Source organism: Lemur catta, chromosome 8 (assembly GCF_020740605.2).
Source record: "Lemur catta isolate mLemCat1 chromosome 8, mLemCat1.pri, whole genome shotgun sequence".
Taxonomy (NCBI): Eukaryota; Metazoa; Chordata; class Mammalia; order Primates; family Lemuridae; genus Lemur; species Lemur catta.
The window spans coordinates 93,773,677-93,794,763 of NC_059135.1; the positions used below are offsets into that span (position 1 = coordinate 93,773,677).

Genomic DNA, 21,087 nt, shown 5'->3' on the forward strand with positions numbered 1-21,087 from the left:
CGACTTTGGAGCCCCCACTTGGCACCAGCTTGGTGTCTGGTGCCAGCACCTGCAGCCAGTGTTGACTGAGTGAGTGGGCAGAGCCGTAGGTGGGAGGACTGGAGAGTCAGGAGAGGACTAAAGCGAGCAAGCCCCTTACTTTTTGGTGAGCCCAGAGCGAGTGCTGCCCAAGTCCAGTCGGTCCCTTCTCCTGCAGGGTGGAAGTTTCCAGGGCCCTGGGTGCCTGGTGCCTGGGGGCATCCTCCGAACCTCATGCCCTATGCATTTAACACCCTCTCTCCTGGAAGTTGTCTCTGCACAAAGACCCCTCCAGGCCCCAAGACCTGGCCCAGCCCTCCCAGCTGCTGGGGGATCATCCACACCCACCCTGGGTGACAACGAGGGCTTAGCACTAGGTCCCGCTGCTGCACGTGTACACCTTGTGGTTTCTGAGCTCTGGAGCTGTCCTTCTACGAAATAACTGCCCCGAGTTACTGAAGGCAAATTCAGAGACGTGCCCCTGTGGTGCCCATGTGTGTGCACATGTGCACGCATGCCGTACTTCTGTGTGAGAGCATGGGCGTGTTAGGGTGTGACTGTGCTGCGGTCCATGTGCATTTGTGCGTGTAGGAGCATGTTACTGCTTGTGTGTGTCTGTGCGTGCATTTGCATGTGAGTGTGTTTCTGGTTGTGTGTTTGTGACTGTCTGGTTCTGCCTGTTTGGGAGTGTGTGTCTGATTGTGCATGGGTTCTAAGTGTGTTACCGTGTGTGGAAGGAAGTGTGCCTGCATGTGCATGTGCACGCATGTGTGGGCACAGCCTCCAGAAGGCCACGTGGCTGGGCAGGTCCTGGCTGACGAGTGTGTGCACGCTGCCTCCTGCCCCCTCACTCTGGCCCTGCAGAGGGAGGAGCTGCTGGGTCATGCCGGCTGGAAGGGAACCAGTGCTGGTTCTCCAGGCCCCAGCCCTGGTGGTCCGACTCCAGGCACCCTCACTCTGTGTTCTGGTTGTATTCAGGGGCCAAATCACATAGAATGCACTTTGGTGGCCCGCATATGAGGCTCCCTGACCCTCAACTTACACATTCTCAGCCCCCCAACACGGCCTGTGTGCTCCCTGATAGCTGGCCGCCCCCGCCTGCTGGAAGGCCTCCCTGCCCCCATCTCCACACACCACACAGGCGCCCCAGCTCCCTCTGGGCCCAGCTCCAGCACTGATGACGATTTGCCTGTCCATCTTCCCAGCCCGACCAAGAATGCACTGAGAGTGGGGGCAGCCCTTGTGTTTGTGTCCCGGCCTGGTGCCCGGCACAGCTATGGAGGCTCTCAGCAGCTGTTGCTGGATGAACCACACCGGACGGCGTACTCCGTATTTGGGGTTTGGGGTGCTGGTGCTGGAGCACAGCCACATGCTGCCTACTCCCTGATGGGCAGGTGAGTAAAGGCAGGAATGATACAAGGTGGGACCTGGGTGTGATTTCTGGCCTGCTCCTCTCCCACTGCGCGGTCTTGGGCCGGGTAGCAAATTTCGGGAATCCTCAGTTTCTCCACTGTGAAAATGGGCTGGTAGCCCACAGAGTATTGTGTGGCTCAGGGAAGGTCGCCAATGAAAAGTGCTCAGCAGTGTGCCAGGTGCCTGGTGGGCATTTCCTAAGTGTAATTATTATTACTGTTGGGGCCCAGCCATGAGTCCTGATCCTGTCTACCTGCCAGGCTGCTGTCCACACCCTTAGACTGCCACCTGCCGAGTCTGAGTTGACTCTTTTGTGCCGCTCTGGCTGTGCCCAGGCCTGGACCCACCAAGAATCCTCATTTTGCCTGGTCACATGTGGCTCTGTGGCAGTGAATCAGACAGAGTCTTTGGAAAGCCTGCCTGAGTGAACTTGAAAGGGCAGCTGAACTTGCTCCTGCCCCGGAGTGCCGTTTATGGGCTCTGCATGGGTCCTGGCCTTTAGGATCTCAGCGGGCTGGTGCAGAGGGTGGTGGCCGGCAGCTCAGGGCTGACCTCAAGCAGTGCCCTTCCCTGCACCCATGGCCCATCAGCAGGTGTCCAGTGGTGCAGCCAGGGCCGGCACTGGGCGTGGGGCGGATGCTTGCCTTGCCCCACCTGCTCTGTGACCATGGGCGATTGGCTTCACCTTTCTGAGCCTTGGCTTCCACATCTATAAAATGACCGGTGATGTTGGCTTCTTACCAAGGGTCGGTCCTTCCAATTTAGAAGGAATCCTGTGATCCTAAGGGATCAGTTAAGGGCTTTTCCCTTTTTCGAAGACTTTTACAGGCGCTTCTGAAGACAGGACACATGCTATTGGAAGCCACGCGCTCTGGAAGAGCAGTGTGACTTGGTGTGGCTCCAACTGCTGCTCTGGCTGGGAGGCCGGGAGTCCTTGTGCAGGGCCCGGAGCTGTCTCAGGGGCCCTTCTGCCCATCCCAACGTCGGGCTGCCTGATACACACCTTGTGGCGGGGGCGGTGGCTGTGAGCAGCAGTACTCATCTGCTCAGCCAGGCCCTCAGTCTGTTTCCTTTCAGGGGGGCTGCTGGGCTTGCTGGACCAGGACTTCCCAAAGTTAGGAGGAGAGTGGAAGCTGGTGACCGAGCTGGTGGTGTGGCCCTCTCCTCCTCCCTCCCGAGGGGGGCCTCCAGGGTGGAAGCCCACCATGCTTGCAGATGCACACTTGTATTTTATGCCTCCAGTGCTTGGATTTTTACAACTGTCTCCCTACTGGCCAACCTGCTGCCAGGCCGCCCCCATTTCCAGAGGGGTCCCTGTCAACTGCTATGTGGTCATGCCACGCCCTGGCTTAGGCCCCCTATTGCCCACACACACAGATGGAGGGCCATGGAGGGTGGGTTTTGTCTCTGGGCTAGGGCAGTTTGATTGGTAGAGCTGATGGAGGCCGCGAGTGAGAAGGACCCCAAGGGCTGCTGGGGAAAGTGCTGGGATTGATTAGCAATGCCTGCCAGGGACCGGGAGGGGGTTGCCACGGCTGGCCCTGTGCACATGCCAGGACAGGATACGTTCATATTCTTAGGTCACTCTCAAGGGCTCGCCCTCTGGGGAGCCTTCTCTCCCCCTCTCCAGCTCCCCAACTCTCCGCATCCTGTTGTGCAGGTCATTACTGGTCTCCCTGGTTTTTGTTTCCCCTCAGCAAAGCCTTGGGCACAGAGCACCATTCATTTTGCTATGCATGGGGGCTGGTGTGGCACCCAGGGAGCACTCTGTAAATGGCAGCGCGAGTGCTCTGCTGGAAACAGTTAACTCTGAGTCCCAGGAACACCCGGGCTTCGCTGTAGGAAGGAGCCTGCTGAGCCGCCCCAGGCCTGGCCATGGGCTCAGGGGCTCCTGGCTCTGCATACCTGATGCTTGCCACTTGCCGGAGAGGGGACAATTAATATCTTCTGCTTTGGACAAATGTTTTAGAGTGAATCTTTAATAATTATAAACAGTCCATGCTCAGGTGGTAATGTGGAAAGTTCTGGAAAATATAAATGAAGAAGGGAAAAAAGGCACTGACCATGCCATTCTTCGACGGCAAGGACTGGAGACGGGCACTTGTCCTTCCAGGGCCCCTGCTCCAGCAGGGTTAAGTCAGTCTCTTGCATTTGCAGCTTTGCATCCTAGATTCCTTGCTTAATATTTTAATGTAGCCCTTCCCATATTGTTATACAAATCTGTAAATATTATTTTCAATGACTAATATCCCATCATTTGGACGTGCTGTGACTACTTAACCAGCCCCTTAGTGTTGGCCGCTTGGAGTTGTTTTCACAACTTTGACAATATATGCTTTCCTGTGACAAACAACTTTGTGTGTGACAGCTTCTGAGTCTCTCTGTGGAGTAGATTGCTCCAAGTGGAACAAGTGGGTCAGAGTGGGAACATTGTTAAGGCTTGAGAAGTTTTTTAAGGCACTTTGGGGAAAAGGGGAAGCGAGAGCCAGTCTTGGAGAGTAAGCCTGTGGCATGGGGCGGGTTAGGGTACTGGTGTGCCTGCTGGTGAGTGGCCTTCTGGGACTCTGCTTTTCTGAAAGAGGAAAAGCAAGCTGTGCAGCCTGAGCAGGGAAGAGTCCCATGCATTATGTGCAGCATCCTGTCCCGTGGTGATGGCTCAGGCAGGGATGGGAAAGCCACTGGGGGCTCCCCATTCAGGCTGCTCAGCCTGACACGCCAACGTGCCCCTTGTCCCCTGCTTCTGGATGCCGTGCCAGGCCCGCTGCTGTCTCTTGCTGCTGCTGACTGTGCCGGGCCTGTGTTGGTTGGCGCTGAAGAGAGATGATAGACACTGCTCTCCCGTTGTGCATCTGCCTCCAGGTCGCCCCCAGGTGGCTCTGGGCTGGGGGAAGTGGCCAGGCCAGCAGAACTGCATGTGCAGGCTTGTGAAGACCGAGACGCAGGCGGCATAGCCTCAGGGCTCAAAGTGGGGCAGGAGGACGAGCTGGGCGAGGCCAGGGCACCTTCATGGAGGGGTCAAAGAGCTTGAATGGTGCTGGAGGACCACTGGGAGCTTGCAGGGGCTGGGTCCCCTGACCGGAGGGACCTCACCCTCCTTCCTTCCTGGGCCTTCCCTCCTCCCTTCCTCACTCCCATCACCCCCCACCCTTCAGTTACAAGCATCCTGATTTTGCTGATTTAGAAGAGTGTTATAAGTAACATTGAGACTGCGCCCCTGCCGTCTGTCCAGATCTAACCCAGAGCAGGCCCTTAGCCCCCGGCTGAAAGGTACATGTGGAAAGATGCTTTGCTGAGAAATCTGGCAGCCGGTGGGTGTATTTGAGGTGAAGACTCCTTTTTTATTTTTATTCTTTTGGTAAATAACTGCTTTATTGGGATATAATTCACATACCATAAAATTCACCCCTTTAAAGTGGTTTTTAGAATATCAACAAAGTTGTGCAACCATCACCACTGTCTAAATCACTATCACCACTATCTAAATGTTCTAAACATTTTTATCAACCCGAAGAGAAACCCATACTCATTAGCAGCCGCTCCCCATCCCTGGCAATCACTAATCTACTTCCTAAGATGACATCTTCTTGTGTGTACTAATTTGCACAAATTCCTAGACAGGAAGTTGAAAATTGATAGCCTGTGCCCTGTAAATGCCTTAGGCCTACACTCTGTTTTAAAATTCAGGAAATTTGAAATATAACCCCTCATCCCTGACTCTTTGGAGCGTCGAGCACACTGGGCCCTCGTCCTTGCCTGGGAAGAGCCGGCAGAGGGGAGCAGCAGCTGCCTGTTTTCAGTAGGACCTGTGGGCTCTAGTTTGCCTCAGTCCTCACCACTCCCCATTGCCCCTGGCTGCCTGCCCTCTCTGGGAATTAGCAGTCCTTGCTTCCTTCAGTGGATGGCACATTGCCAGCTGTTTCGTGGCCTTTCCACCCCAGACCCTGTTCTGCCCATAGCCCAGTTTCTGCAAGAGCCCACCTGACTTATGCCAGGCTTAAAATCTCTTTTCCCAAGAGCAGATCTGTGTGGGAGGTCAAGGAACCATCATCCTCTGCGTCCAGCTCTCCACCTAGAAATGCTGCCCCTTGCCAGGGCCAGTGGCCACCGGGACGCCGGTATGCTGGGACCTTGCTGTCCCTCCCACCTCCCTGCCTATCACCTGCTCTTCCATGACAGGTCCTCTGCTCCACACTAATTTTAGCTCTGTGTAGACATGAGCCCGCTTAGCATTTCAAGCCGTTTAACCTGCTGTGATTGAAGCTGTGGCAATTAAATTTTAATTGAGATGCACGCTGCTTAAGCGAACACAAGACAGCTACAGCTATTGCTAATTAATTTTCTTCCGAAATGACAACATTTAATAATTATGCTCCATGGCGCTCATGTTACTTATGCAGCCTTACCTCTCCCGGTGCCGTTCAGTGGTATCCGTCCAGGGCTAGGTGGTGGCGTTCTCATGCACGCCTGCTGTGATAGCTTCTGATCCGAACAGCGAGGTTATGCTCCGCAGGTGAGCAAGACACCTTTCCCGGGGTTTGGAGGAGCCGGGCAGTGTGTGCCGTGGAGTGGAGACACCTGCTCCTCGTGCACCTCTCAGCAGAGCGCCGAGGGCTTCTCCCCAGGGTTCTCCCCACAGAGTAGTTAAGGGCCCCTGGTTGTTCAGCTAGGGAACAGCCTCTCTGCTAAAAAACCTGACCCTCCACGGCAGGAGGGCAAAGTGCTGGGGAGCCTGGGAGCCGGAACACCTCGTGGACTGGGGTTTGAAGTGTGAGCATGCTCAAGCTTCCTCAGCCGCCTCACCTATAAAGGGGAAGAGCAGTGCCTCCCTCAGGGGGACGTGAGGCGGGCAGGCCACGTATGTGGCGCTGGTGCAGCGTGTGGGCCAGAGGCATGCCCAGCCACAGAGTAGCGGACCTGCCCCTTCCCCTGCACTCTGTCACTTTGTTCCGCAGCCTTCCCTTGGTTCACTGTGCCCAGGGGCTAGGACTGTCCCATCAGTGAGTCAGGGCCCCAGCAAGCACCCTGAGGTGGGGGCTGAACTGGATGCTGTTTTTCCAGGGCCAGAAGCTGCTGAACCCAGGCTGTGCCTGTCAGGTGCCCGGGCAGGTGAGGGATGAGATGGAGGAGACAATGGCATTGAGCACCTGTTGGCCACTGGGTCTCGACACACTTGATCTTCCCAGTGCTGGTCATATGATTCCTTCTTTCTAGATGGGAAACTGAGGCTCAGAGAGGTTGGGTTACGCAGCTCCTAAGAGGCACTATTAGCTTTGGAATCCAGCTCCACCTGACTCTCTCTAGTCTGTCAGCCCCTAAGGGGAGCCCAGTGGATTCTGGGAAGCCTGGTCCTGAGTCAAGTCCCCGTCCTGGCCTACCCGCTTGCCCCAGTGCACTTGGTGGCTGAACAGGTGGCTCTTTCTCCTCTGGGTTCTCTCTTTAGGCCTTGGGCCTGCTCCCCTCCCCTGGACATGCCTGTCTGGGGCGGTGGAGGGGGTCTGATTTGGGTTGGGGGCACCACAGGGAGCCTGGGGTGGCAGTAGAGGTCCTGTGGGTGGACAGGTGGGATGCAGGGGCCCGGCCAAGACCTAGGACTTACCCCTGAGCTGCGGTCCCTGGGTGCAGCTCGCCTCTGTGAGGCTGAGAGGTCCAGAGGAAGTGGCCGTGTGGGGCCGGGGGGCTGAGGCAGAGCCGGGTGGAGGATCCTGGCAGCCTGCTCCAGGAGGGCAGAGGGTGAGTGGGGATGTGCGGGCAGGGTCCAGCACTGGGGACCACCTGGGCCAGCCCTCTGTGGGGTGGGCAGGGGGTCCAGGCGTCTGCATGGAGCCTGAGCAAGGGCCTCTCCCTCCTGCGAACTCTCTTCCTCCCACAGCTGAGAGAGCTGTCTCCAGAAGGATCCACCTGCCAGCGCCCAGCAGTGCAGGATGAGTGCCCAGCGTGGCAGTGCCTCTGGGGTGTGTGTGTGCACACGCGTGTGCATGGATGTGCGTGAGCGAGTGTGTGACTTTGTGAGCATGTGCAGCTGGATGTGTGCCATTGTGTGTGAGCATGCGTGTATGAGCGTGCAAGCGTGAACCAGTGTGATAGTGAATGTGAGTGTGAAGTGTGTGTCTTTGTGGGTGCGTGGCTGTGAGAGCGTGAGAGTATAAGCGTGTGTACGTGTGAGCCAGTGTGTGCATGTGTTAGTGTGAGCGCTGTGTGATGAGTTCACATGTGAGTGAGTGTGTGAGGCGAGTCTGACTGTGATGAAGGAAGGGAGGAGGGAAGGGAAGGGGGGGCGGTGGCTAAGTCCCGTCCGCCCAGTGCTCTTTGCCCCAGCCCTGGCGTGGGGTGTGGGGCTGCAGGTCCCGCTGGGCGTGTTTCCTGCCCTGCTGTCCTCCATCCCCCGGCGCTGGGGTTTGCGGCACCAGGTGTGGGGGAGCCCTGTGGGTATGCAGACCTGCGACCTGCACCCGCACAGCCAGGGAGAAGCGCGGCAGCAGCTGGAGATAAAACTTGGGGGTCTCAGCAGGCATTTCTTGTGAGGGGGTCCCGTTTGGGGGGACAGTGCAGGGTGGCCTGGGGTATCTGCTGCCCGAGACTTGGCCATCGAGGCTGTGCATCTGAGCCCAGGGTGGAGTGCAGGGCCCAGTGTGGACAGGGCAGGGAGGACAGAGACTTTCTGGGTGCAGAAGTTGCTGGGGGCCATGGGGGGGGCAGGCATCTCCCACTGGGCGGGGCCCACGCTGGGCCCAGCTGTGCTGGTGGCATTGAACGTCCGATTGGCAGTGTGCTGCCGGCTCAGCATGATGTGATGGGGCAGGACTTGTTTTTGTCCAGAGGACGGAAGGTGGCCCAGTGCCCACCATAAACAGAGCCTCTGCCACCCAACTGATGGTTCCCTTGCCGAGGCCCTGCAGCTCCCGAGCTGAGGGCGGTGGAAGAAATGCTGGTTTCTTTGGCAGCCCAGTCCCTTCCTCCTCTGTGCCTCAGAACTGGAGGTTAGCTCCTCGAAGCATGTCCCTCCTCTCCTGTGACTCAAATGTTCCCCTTGTCTGTCTGATTCAATCCCAGCAGCTCATGTCGTCACCCACACAGCCAGAGAAAATAATCAGGGGACACCGTGGCTTATCTGCCAGGCTCCCAGGGCAGGTGTTGTAGGGCTGAGCTGAATCCTGGTGTCTGTGACGGGGCATGTGAATGGCACAGGCAGGTGCTCTGCCTGTGTCCTGGGACGTCTGAGGGGCTGGCAGGTGGGAGCTTCAGATTCTACATGTGGCTGGTGGAGTGAGACAGGGTGAAGTCACCTTAGGACCTGTCTACCTGTGTTCGGTGGCTGCACAGCAGGCTGGGGGCGTGTCCAGGTGGGCAGGGCACAGAGGGCTTCTGCATGGCAGGACAACGCCGGGGAACCTGGCACCCCTCGCCATGCAAACCCAGGGCCTCCCGCCTGCTTGTCTTGCTGTGACAGGGAAGCCACCAGGTTGACTTGGAAACATGAGAGCTTTATAAAATATGCTCCTGGTTTTGTCAGTGGAAGTGTTGGGTCGAACTAGAGGAGGGGGTCACCTTGAGATCAGCCCGCACTTGATTTGGGCACTTGGACCACCAGCCTTTCCCAAGGGACGGGATGGGGGATGCTTCAGGGGAAATTGGAAAGTGGAGGCTCTCAGGCAGCACAAGGCACAGGGAAGAGCATAATCTTCCCCCCCCGTACCCCCAGCCCCTTCCTGTGCGTGGTAAAACCGAGATAACACCTACTGTGTGTTGTACCAGCACCGTGCTGAGTGCCTGTGTGCATTAGCTCATGCGAAGCACTTATGGGCAGACAGTTGGACATCTCCCTACCCTATGAAGTCAGCGTTATTAGTCTGTTTTACCAATCAGGAAACTGCGGCCCAAGAAGGTTGAGCAGTGTTTTCAGGGTCCCATCTAGAAGGCCAGCTGGCCCCACTGCTTCCTAAGACAGGCTGTTTGTTACCTTTGAGATCCTCTGACAGTTGGTCTTGCATAAGGGTGTGTGTGCGTACCTGGCCCGGGCTGGGCCGTGGGGCAGGACCTCCTGCAGCAAGTTCCTGGCTTAACAGGCCCCCAAGGGCAGCCTTGCAAGCTGCAGGTGTCGAGCACGGTGGTGCTTGGAAGAAAAGGTGCCACAGAGTCCACATGCCTGACTTGGAGAAGGAGCTGGGGTGGACCAGCCTGCAACGTGGCCCAGGAGCTTGGAGCCGTGGCCCAGAGGGTCTGGGCCTGAGGTGACTTCCGCCCTCTCTGCTCAGCAAGAGGATTTAGACTCTTGTGCTTTGATCACAATAACAGTCGACATTTACTGAGGGCTTTCTCTGTGCTAGGCAAACCATGTCCATTATCTAACTCACCCTTTATGAGGCGGCATGGAAACTGAGGCACAGAGACGTTAACTAGCTTACCCAAGGGCCAGCACAAAGCGCATGAGAGGCAGGATTGGGGTTAAACTCTAGGGCGGCCTGACTGCTAAGCCTTGGGCCTAACCATTGTGCTGTCCTGCCTTCTCAGGCCAGCACTGGCCGCTCCTGGCTCTCTCCTCCGCAAACCCGGGACAGTACAGGTCCGCGCTGCGTCAGCTCAGAGAGCGTATGTGTGTGTGTGAGTGCGCGTTCGAGTGTGCATGTGCATGTGTCATGGGGGTATTTGTGTTTAGGCAAATAGGGAAAGAAAACAACACAGGCATCCTTTTCAGCCCAGTAGACATCACTGCATGGTGAAGGAATGCGGATTTAGCACGCTTTTTCTTCATGGCATGTAAATACCTTCGGGTTTCTCGGTTCTCAGAAAGGCGTCTATTGCTCAGGGCTTACTTAGCAGTTACCGCTGACAAGGGAAGCCGGCATGGGCACGCGTGCGCACTCACACCCGTGAGCACACGCCCTCTGGACTGGAAGGCAGACTCTCCCTGAATTCAGATGAGGCGGACGTGTTGAGACCGAGGGCTCCTTGCTGAGCTCCAGCCGGGGGTTGGGAGTCCCGCCCTGCACCGTGAGCAGGGCCGTCTGTGTTCCTTTTTCCTGATAAGCAGAGACAACTGTCTCTGCTGAAGTGCGGGGTCCTGGCTGTGCATCCAGTGCTGGACAGGAAAGGAGGGAGGAAGGCAGGGAGGGAGGGAGAGGAGCTCAGCGCAACTTAAGGCAGAACGTTTTCCCTGTGGAGTGGGGGGTGTCATTCGCTCCCTCTCCAGCAGGCAGGGTGGTGTGGGGTCTGAGGGGATGACTGGTGGGGAGCCTGGTGCCCCGTAGCGGGTGTCCTATGGCACAGACCGTGTCACTGACAACTATAGATGTGCAAACCACAGCTCGGAGAGGTTAAGCCTCCTCCCAAGGTCCTCGGGCTGGTAAGTGGCAGAGCAGAGCCTGGCCAAGCTTCCCCTCCCTTCCCAGGAGGGTGCTGTGCGCTGGGCTGGGACCTCATTGCCCTCTCTGACGGTTCTTCTCGGGGGAGCCCCTTCCACGTGCTCTGGGAGGAGGTGTGGCCTCCCGCACCTGAGTGCAGATGGATGACCTTGCCTTGCAATGGGAGTTTCAGTGACAGTGACACTTGCTGGTGGCCCTGCCCTTCAGCCCACCCTCACAGCCAGTGCCTCCCCCGGGGTTTAGAAACTGCAAGGTATGGAGTTTGGTTGGGGGTAAATTAGGGGCTTGTGGGGGCCCCAAGGAGCCATTTGCCCTAGGCCGTCAGTTTGCAAAGTGCCAGGGAGCGTTTGTCATGATGTAAAGCCTTGCTGTGTGAATTCCACATTGAATATATTGTCCCTTTTTCAAAACCCTTCAGTGGCTCCCAGCACCTTCAGAACAAAACCCAGACTCGCAGCTCGGCATGTGCGGTCCTTCGCTGTGTCCCAGTCCCTGGCTCTTCTGCTTGCTGGCTCCAGGGCCCTTTGACCTGCACATCTCAGTACTGGGCTCACCTTTTGCCTCCAGGCCTTGCCAGGCTGCTCCTAAGAACTCACCCTGCAGCCTGGGATGAGATGTCACTGCCTCCAGGAAGTCCCCCGTGCTTCTCTGCATGGCGGTGCTTGGCACAAACCGTGCCTACTGTTGCCTGTCTGCCTTGCTCTGAGAGCTCCAAGGGCAGGCTCCAGGTGTGGGGTCCCTTTCTGTCCCCAGGGCCTGGCCCGTTGATAAGTGCTGGCCACCGGAGCACTTTGAAAACAGATGGGGTGACATGCCAGTAAGAGAGCCAGCAGCCAGGCTGTAGTGGACACTCCCTCTCCTGGTTCTTCCCTCAACCCACTCAGAGCTGAGCCAGTGGGGTCGGGGCTGCCCCAGACCTAACAGCACCCCGTAGTGGCTTGCTTCTGAGACCCCCCTTTCCCACGGCTGCAGCTTCAAACCCTGGGCTGCAGTCAGCTCCGGCTCCATCGCCCCTCCTGTCCCCACTCTGACCTCGGCTCCAGCGTGGAGCCCGGAGCTGAGGGCCTGGAGCGTGTCCCCTCTGACACGCTGCGGTTAGAGATGTGGTTGTCCCCGCTCCCAGCAAAGCCCTGTGAAAACTTGCTGGAGGGTTTTCTGTCGTATTTCTAAGCTGTGTTACAGTGTCAGGAGGCCAGTGGCATGACCTCCCCCCACCTCCGTTTGCAAATGTCGAGGTTATTGGCCCCCCACAGTCGTGGCATCCCCAGCTGTCCTGGAGCTTGGAGCTGGCTCACCCCGGCCCCGGCGCATCTTAGTCCTCGGTGGCTGTGCCAGCCTCTGGGCCTGCTGGGAGGATGAGCTGAGAGGACAGGGCCTGAGCCCCCAGCAGGGCTGGTCCTGCCCCAGCCTCACTGCCCAGCCCTCAGGGGCGGTCCTCTGAGTGGGGAGGAAGGTGGGGAGTGGTCTCTGACCAGGCGGGTGTTCCTGACTCCCCAGGAGAAGAATGAGGCTGGGGCTTTGGGGCCAAACCCAGGTGGGCAGAGGTGCATTTCCCTCCCTCCCCTCCCTTGTCGGATGGGGTCGGAGCACAGGAAGCAGCACCCCACCCCCATCCCCCACCCCCACCCCGCCACCATTCTGAAGCCTGGGCCATTCCCCTGGGACTGGCTGAGGACTTGGTCAGCTTCTTCTGAGATTTCTCCTACATCCTTTTCCTTCATGGTCAGAAGTAAGGCTAGCTTTGTAGTTTCTCTTATTATTTTCTCTGTATTCATTAACAAATAGCATTTTAATGGAAAAAGCAGATGACCTTTACATTAAAGGACCAAAACCCTAGCATTACCCCAAATCCTAGAATCCTAACACAAGATTCTTTCCCCTATATATTGTCTCTCCCTTGTACATATGGTTCATTTTCCTTTTACTTAAATATTTTTCTTTTTTTCTTCTTTTTTCCCAAAGAAAGTCCTAATAGCTTAAATATGGTTCATTTTTCTAGGTGCAACTATAGTGTGCTTTCAATTTTATTTTATTTTTATGTATTGTATAATCTTAAACATATCTTTACTTCTCCAAGTCTTTCCAACAATGACCTAAAACAGCTGCAGTCTGTCCCGTTGTGTTGCTGTGATAGCAATACATTAAAAACGATTTCCCTCCTGTTAAACATGTAGGTCACCGTCAGGGTGTTACGAGTGTAGTTAACCCTGCAGTGAACATCTTCTGCGTTTCCTATCTGTGACGGCGTCATCGAGGCAGGCTGGGGACTTAGCAGATGCTTTGTGGCAGGCAGTGGACTGGCAGCAGCCATGGGGTTAGGTCTGCTTTGGTTTAAGTGCCTTTTGTGTGGGGGGTGCAGTGCTAGATGTTTTGTAGTCATGAACTCATTGGTAACAATCCTGGGACATCCAGTTATTGGCTCCATTTCCATGGAGAGACGGCGAGGTGCGGAGAAGCTGAGTTACTTGCTCACAGTTGCAGCAAGTGGCTAACGCGGGCTTCAGATCCGTTGCTTCATCACACTGCCTCTTCACAGCGTAAGGTAGTGAGTCCCCCATCCCTGCGGGGGGATAGTCAGGACGAGCTTGGATGACGAAGTGTCTGGAATACTTTGGGTCAGGGTTCCTCAACGGAGCATCATAGACATTCTGGCTGGATAATTGTCCATTTGTGGGAGACTGTCTTGGTCACTGTTGGATGTTTACCGGCATCCTTGGTCTCTACCCACTGGCTGCCAGTAGCACAACTTGGAGACAATCAAAAATGTCTCCCGACATTGCCAAGTGTCCCCTGGGGGGGACAAATTCACCCCCTCGTTAAGAACTGCTGCTATTGAGGGTTCTTGAGGTCGACTGCTGGCTCTCTTAGGATCTCTGGGACCTCCAAGAAGCTCCCATGCCTGGCGGCTGCTTTGGCAGACTGTCTCCATCAGTGGGTGGTTGATTGGAAGGACTTGGCCAGGGGCAATCGTGCAAAGAGTCAGGGGACGGGCCCCAGGGGAAGGCAGGCCTGGACCACCTCTTCTGTGTGCGGACCCAAAGTTGGGGCACATGTCCTTGCAATCATCAGCTGTGCCCTGGGGCAGGGAACCCGGCTCCAGTAATGACCTTGGGTGACAGTCTCATAACCAAGGGCACCTAAGCCTGTTACCCGCTCTGTGGCTTCTTGCCAGTTTGGAGGACTGACTCTGGTGTGAAGAAGTCCCATGTGGCGTCCTGGCCGCCCATGCGGGCTGGGGACATCCCTGAGCACCTTTCCAGGGAGAGCCTGGCTCGGGGAGCCCAGAGCTGAGCCCACCTGTGGCACCCTGACTCACGGAGCCAGGCCACAGTGGGGGCTGGCAAGAAGGCTGTGCTTTGCAGGGCTCCTTGTAGACTGGGCTTTAAAGAGCACTCTCATTTCCTCTCCGGAAGCCTTCAAAAGGCCCAGGGAACAAAAGGGGCTTGATTGAGTGTGCCTTGGAGAGCGTCCTCACGAAAGGAGAGGGGAAAGAGCAAGCAGCCACTACAAAGGCACTTAATCCTGCACAGGGTGTCATGCCAAGAAACCCCGAAGTGCTAGAACAAGCCGGGAGATGTGCTCCTTTCATCAGGAGGGTGTGGACCGGCAGGTAGAGCCAAGGACAGCTGCAGCAAAAGGGCACAGAGTATTTGGCACCTTGCTCCCCTCCCCCCTCCAGCCCTCTCCACACTGCAGCCCCCTCGACTTAGAGAAAATAACTTTTTATATGAAAACCACTTGAGGTCTGACTTAATTCTAGGGCAGCTTGCATTTTAATAGACTGTTCTTGAAAACTAACAAGCTTCAGAGAAATGACTCTCTAATGGTAGAATTTCAGGGAGGGAGTGGGGTGATTTATTAGGTAGTTGTTTAGCCAGTGAGATCTGTCTGGCACCTTCTCAGATAGGAGCAACTGGCTAGGCTGCAGTTTCCTCTCAGGCTTTCTGGGGTCAGTTAAAGGACCGTTACCAGCCATCTACTAGGTGGCAGGCACTAGTGGACACAGTGTTGGGGGACAGTCCAGGAGACAGCTGACTTTGGAACAGTGGGTTCACTCTTGATGGCTGTCACTCATGGCATGTTTACTGAATGGTGACTGTGTGCCAGGTGGGGTGCCAGGGGCTGGGAGTGAAAGTCAAAGAGCTGAACCTTCCAGGGGTGCAGGCAGCAAAGCAGGCAGGTGAAACCTCACCACGAGCTGTGCCGTGGTCGCCCAGGCTGACGTGGGGCTTTGTGGGAGCACCGCGCCCTGCCTGGGCAGGAGGGCTGGGACAACAGACTCGTGCTGGGGGGAGTTGACCCTGGCCTTTGCTTTTAAGGAGTTAATCAGATGGAGGGGGATGTTCTGGGCGGGGGAAGAGTGTGAGTACAGAGGCCTGACAGGCAGTGTCTGGGGGTTGCAGGCTTCTAGAAACACCACAAAGGGTGAGGGCTGAGTTGGTGGGAAATGGGGCCAAGGAGGCCGGGCAGGCACAGGCCTTGGGGGTTCATGTGCCCAGATATGGAGTTTGGATGTTATTATGCAGGGAGTGGGAGCCCCAGAGGGTGAGTGCTCACCTATCGGCCAGACACTGACCTCCAGGACTGAGCCACAGGGTCCCTTGTGTGCCCTGCCTCCTGCTCGCTGCCCCGACACTGCTCCCCGTCTGCTCTGGTCCCGTCTGCTGCAGCAGACCTGTCTGGAGCTGACCTGTTCTTCCTTTGAAAATACTCCTTCATGCCTTCCTCCGAGGAAGACTTCCCTGACTCCCGCTAGCTGAGCCCCTGGGCTGTGGGGAGGCAGGGAGGGCAGTTGAGGGCAGGGAGGGCAGCTGAGGGCGGGAGGGCTCCTGAGCCAGCAGGAGGAACAGGGGCCTGGGAGGGGCCTGGATCAGGCGGGGCTGAGACTCACCCAGAGCGGCTGAGCAGGTGAGCCTGGGGTGCCCTCCTCAGACTTCATCATGACGATGCCAGCCGAAGCCGGGGCACTCCTGCTGGCTTCACTGCAAGGAAAAGGTGGCGTTCTGCTGCCAGGGTGCTGCGGGCTGTTGGTTACTGGCAGACTGCACAGAAAGCTGTGGCTGAGCCTGGCGGAGGCAGCACCCACCGCAGAGGCACTGACAGAAGAGCTGGGTGCAGGCATCGCCTGGGAGCTGTGGGGAGGGCCGCAGCCAGGCAAGTCGGAGCAGGAGAGCGGGCCAGGAGGTGCCAGGGCCACACACCGGCCCAGGTCTCCCTGGAGCCTCGTGAGGAGCACAGCAGCCACCCTGGATTTGCAGTCAGCCCTCCTGCCCCTGCCCGGCCCTGCCCCTACCCCGCCCAGCACCACCTGTGGAGGGGGTGGCCTCAGGCCCTGGAGATGGCTTGTGCCCAGCATGTGGCTGCTGGTTCATGGATGTGGGTGGCTTGGATCCGTTTGTTTGGATCCTGCATGTACCTTCCACATGTCAAAATTCCTGTTTCCACGCAGCCGTGGCATGACTGTACTCACTAGGGGCCCAGCCTGTCCCCCTCGCAGACGGGTACCGAGTCCAGAGGTGGGGACACGTACCCAGAGCTGCGCAGCCAGTCTGGGCTGGGGGCGCTGTGGGGAACTGCAGCGGCTGCTGTGTGTCCTTGGTGGGGGCGGCCCTGGGGCTGAGCTGCGGGAACGGGGGCTGGAGGAGACCATCCCAGAGGCCTTTCTCGGTGCCAGACTCCGGGTCAGAGGGAGAAGACTGAGGGGTTAGGAGGACACGGTCTGGGCCCAGGGGTGGCTCCTTGCCGGGAAGCCTCACCATGCCCTGGGTCTACAGGAGGGCTAATCCAGAGGACTCTCTCCCCGCCACCCGGCGGGAAGCTCCTCTCCCTGTGACCAGCCCAGAACTGCTGCCAACCAGGCGGGGTCCCAGGATGGCCCATCCCTTTTCTTAGGAAAGCCTTTGTGACTTCCTGTCACTTGGGCCTTGGTGTCTAGGGAGGTAAGACTTGTCCTGGGTCAGCAGACAGTCCCCAACCCCTGCTGTTTGTGGCCTGCTTGGAAGGGCCTAGAAAGGCCACCTGCACCAGGCCCCTGACCCCAAAATACCACCACCCAGCCAGCAGTTCCACCTGGAGAAAACAGCCCCTTTGAGTGTGTAGTGGCTCAAAAAGCGCCTTTTCGGGGATAAGCACTCACTTTTTAATGCATCTTTTATCTGCTAAGCTCTAAGCTTGGCAAATCTCTTGGTTCCAGGAGTTTACACTCTAAGGGAAGCCATGCATTCATGTGCACTGCCTGCAGACTCCACCCGGGGCAGACATGGCCAGTTGATTATTGCACCTCCTGAGGCAGACATTAGGAGTTGATTGCTGCACTTCTCCCAACCCGAGAGATCACTTGGTGCTCGTCCTCAACCCAGCCCTGCCTGGAGAGTGCTGCTGGGTCACAGGAGCTGAAACCTACTCGACCTCGTGGGGCACTGAGGCCCAGGGGAGGCCAGGAGGAGAAAAGGATTCTTGCAGACTTAGGCGCCTGAGATCATTTGTGTGTTCAGTCAGTCTCTGAGTCAGTCATCAAACACTGACTGTGCCTGTGCCTGGGGTGGACGTGAAAGAGACAGATGCATAAACAGGTAGTTAAACTACAGTGAGTAGGAACCTTGACCTCATGGGGACCCCTCGCCTGGCCTGTTGGGGGTCAGGAGGGAGCATCTCAGAGGGGGTGACACAGTGGGTGTTGGGAAGTGGCCCTCCAGGCAGAGGGGGCAGCCTGGCCAGAGGCCCTGCAGCATGGCTGGGTGTGGGGTGGGGGTGGGCTGGGAGCCTGGAGGGGAGGGTCTAGATCCCGAGGCAGGGCCTTGGTGCCAGGACTGGGACCTCATCCTGCGGGCACCTCGCTGCCTCTTTGGTCCTTTGTCCCCTTTCAGAGCCTACTCTGAGGAAATGGGGGATCTTCTCCACTCACTGGCCTTTGGCAGGGGTCTCGGTGGCTGTGGTTCCTGTGTGCCAGGCCTTGGGGACCTGTTTCTGGTGGCTGCCGCAGCCCTGGGCCCCCGCAGAGGCCTTCGCCCCTGCCTGCAGCCTGCCCGGGCAGCCTGTCTTCCCTCCTCGGGGCAGAGGCCAGGCTTGTTTTTCCTCCCGCTCAGGAATCGCGCCTCAGGAATACACAAAGCAGCTGTTAAAATATCTGGGTCTGGTGGGGCTGCCGCACAGTGGGCCCCTTGTTCCCCTTGCAGACAGCGGCCTCCGAGCATGTCCCAACCCTCTGCTGGGGCGGGGTGCTGGTGGGGGGTGTCAGGGAGAGACCCTGGCCCTCTGGGCTTCGGGGCTCTCCAGGGAGGAAGGTGACAGAGTTTGGAATTGAGCAGAACAGGCATATTGCAAAAAGATGCCAACCTGAGACTTCTGACGTCAGACCCCAGCCGCACTGGCGCCTGGGTGGGTGGAGGAAGGGGGTGGGATAGGCCTGTCCAGTCTCGGACTGAGCCTCCAGTGGGCAGGCAGCTCGGGCTGCAGTGATGACTGTGCCAGGCTCTGTGTCTGCCAGGCCCCAGGAGGGAGGTGCTGTTCATCCCCATTTTAGAGATGAGGAAACTGAGGCTTAGGGAGAAGCGGATTCTTGTCAACAGCTCCTGGTGGAGCTGGGAGGCAAACTTGGATGTTCTTTCTCAGGAGTCTGCACCGCTGGACTCCCTCTGGCCGTGCCACCTGCCGACACGGGCAGGGAGTGGTGTAGAAGCGCAGTCGCAGCACGAGGAGGTTGGTGAGCTCCATCTGGGACTCTGGGTAGGAGGGTAGCAGGGCAGGCTTCCTGGGTTTTAAAGCATGGTGTCCTCAGCAGGGTAGGTTCCTAGCAGGACAGCACGGGGTGTGCAAAATCTGGGGTTGGAGATGCCTGGTGTTTTCAGGGAATAAACCCGAATGGAAACCAATGGAAGTCGTGAGGCCATCCCGAGTGCTGGGCATGAGGCAGGGCTTACCCACGGCCTCCCAGAAGGAAGAAGCCCTCCTGTGCCATCTGCAGGTCCCTGGAGAGACACGGGGTCTGCGTTGGGTGAGGCGCGGCCGCTGTGTGCTGGCACCTCACACACATCGCCACTGTGATGAGTTTCCTGATGACCTTGCTAGGGGGTGTCTTCCCCCTCACTGTCCACAGGGAGCCAAGGTCAAGGTTGTAGAGCCCAAGGGCCGTGAGGCTGGCTGGGACCCCAGGGCCCTGCCTTCCCCCCACCTGTGACCAGTCTAGGGTCCCAAGCATCTTTTGTAGTGTCTGGGCTCCCCTCCCGAGTTTGCCCTCTCCCAGAGGGACCCAGGGTGGAGGCTTGGAGGCTGGGGGAACCCCTGGCTGGGTGGTGCAAGAGGGGCCAGCCCAGGCAAGAACTGCGTGGTTCCCCCCAGTGCCATGTTGTAGAAGAGGGAGGAGCCAGGGACAAGGGCTTTGACACAGCTGCCCTTCCCCAAACTCTGGAAGGCCCATGGGTGGGAGTTAGCCACATCTGAGCCCTGCCTCCCCCAGGCCTGGACCCCCTTGTTGGGGCTGCTGTCTTGAGTCTCCATGGAGCCACGGCAGGCTTTTGTTTCACATACGGAGACAGGCGGACAGAGAGGGCAGTCTAGGTGCTGCCTGGCATCAGGTGCGTGGAGCTGGCAGCAGCCCTGACTCTCCTCTGGGCCCCTGCAGGTGGGCGATCTTTTCTTGCAGAACGGTGCCTGCCTGCAGAGGTTCCTTTGCCTGCCAGCCCTGGGCCAGACCCCGTGTGGGGCAGCTGCTGTAATACGTGTTACCAACTGCTGGGAGGGCTGATGGCAGTTTCAGCCACCCTGGGAGGGAGGGCGGGTGCTCCGTGGCACAGGGGAGCAAACTGCAGTTTAGAGAGAAGTAACACATGAAAGAAACACAGCAGCTGTGGACTGCACTGGTCCAGGCACACGTGCTTCCAGTCTGGGAGACTCGAATGCGTTAATTTTAAGCTAGGATTATTTTGCTGCTGGCCATGAAGGGCCAGCAGAGCACCCCAGCTTGGTGCAGTCCTGGGGACCCGCACCCCCCACATCCCTTTCTCCCTCAGGGTGGAGGAATGAGTGTACATTTTGTTCGGGAGAGACGGTGGGCACTGAGTTGGAGCAGGTGCCTGGCTCTCCCGTGTCCTGGGCAGCCAGAGCCCCCTGTGCTCCTGTGTGCGGCTTCCCACTGTGGCCTTGGGCTGGCGTCCCTTGGGCCAAGGGGACACTGTAGGACACTGTGTTCCAGATGGAGACGCTGTTGTGATTGGATATCGGCGGGTCCCCAGGGCCTCTGGCCCGAGTCTGCTGCTGCCTTTCCTCCCTGATGTGTTTCATCGGCATCGTGCTCTTCACTCCAGGAACTTGTCACCTGCTTTTCCTCACTGTATCTTAAAAATACGTCTGAATCAAGGCAGGGCGGGTGTTTATTATCTCTAGCTTAGGTGTGTGCTTGTCCAGATCTGTGTGTATCTTTGCATGCATATGTGTGCATGTGTGAGTGTGCATCTCTGTGTAACCACATCTACGCTGTGTGTACACACGTGTGTGGCTGCATATGTGGTGTGTGACTATGTATGTGTGGTGTGTGTGGCCATGTTTGCATGTGTGACCTTGTATATGTGTGTGCCCATGCACATGTGTGTCCCTGTAACATCTGTGTGAGTCTGGGAGTGTGTGTGCAAGCATGTGTGTGGCTGTGCATGTGCTTTGTCAGTGCATGTTGTGTGCTATGTGTGTGTGCGCACAACCACGCGTGCCTGTGCGTGTGGGTCCTGGGCATGGCGGCCGCATGGCCGAGATCAGAGAGGAGGTGAGAACAACGCGGCCCCGAGGTGGCTGCAGTCGCTGGTAGGGGAGGTTTCATCTCTCTCCTGGAGACTGATTTCGCCCGGGGAACAACGCTCTAATTCCTGTGAGTCACTCGTTAGAGGAGTTCAAAGCAGCCAGGTGGCGGGAGGGTGTCTGGGATTTCGGGTTTCAGGGTGATTTGCTCATTCTGCTCTGATTATTAATTTATTCTTCAAGCCAGTCCTTTACTCAGAGTTCTTAACCTTTTCTATGCCGTGGACCCCTTAGCAACCTGGTGAAGCCCATGGACCCCTCCTCAAAACAATGCTATAAATGCATGGAATAAAACACAGCGTTACGAAAGAAGCCAGTTATATTGGATGCAGGGACTAAAATGTCAACGGCACCACATCTGCGGTACAATGTTGCATGTGCTTCCTCACCTGCACATCAGATGGCAGCGGCAGTGGGGGGTGGGCTAAAGCCTGCCGACAGTGGGAAGCTGTGGTGAGCACAGGTGATACTGCAGGACGTGGCAGAGACACACCTGTGACTTGCGCTGGTG

General features: G+C 57.4%; 1 protein-coding gene and 1 long non-coding RNA gene across 2 annotated transcripts in view; one reads left to right on the forward strand and one right to left on the reverse strand.

The window, feature by feature from the left end:
- Positions 1–21,087, forward strand: part of GLI2 (GLI family zinc finger 2) — a 234,802-nt gene that overhangs the window by 34,538 nt on the left and 179,177 nt on the right. The window lies entirely within an intron of this gene.
- Positions 12,782–17,011, reverse strand: LOC123643587. Its single transcript, XR_006736842.1, has 3 exons — positions 16,927–17,011; positions 15,682–15,772; positions 12,782–14,416 (listed from the first exon to the last, which is right to left on the reverse strand). It is a non-coding gene; the product is annotated as an uncharacterized LOC123643587 (long non-coding RNA).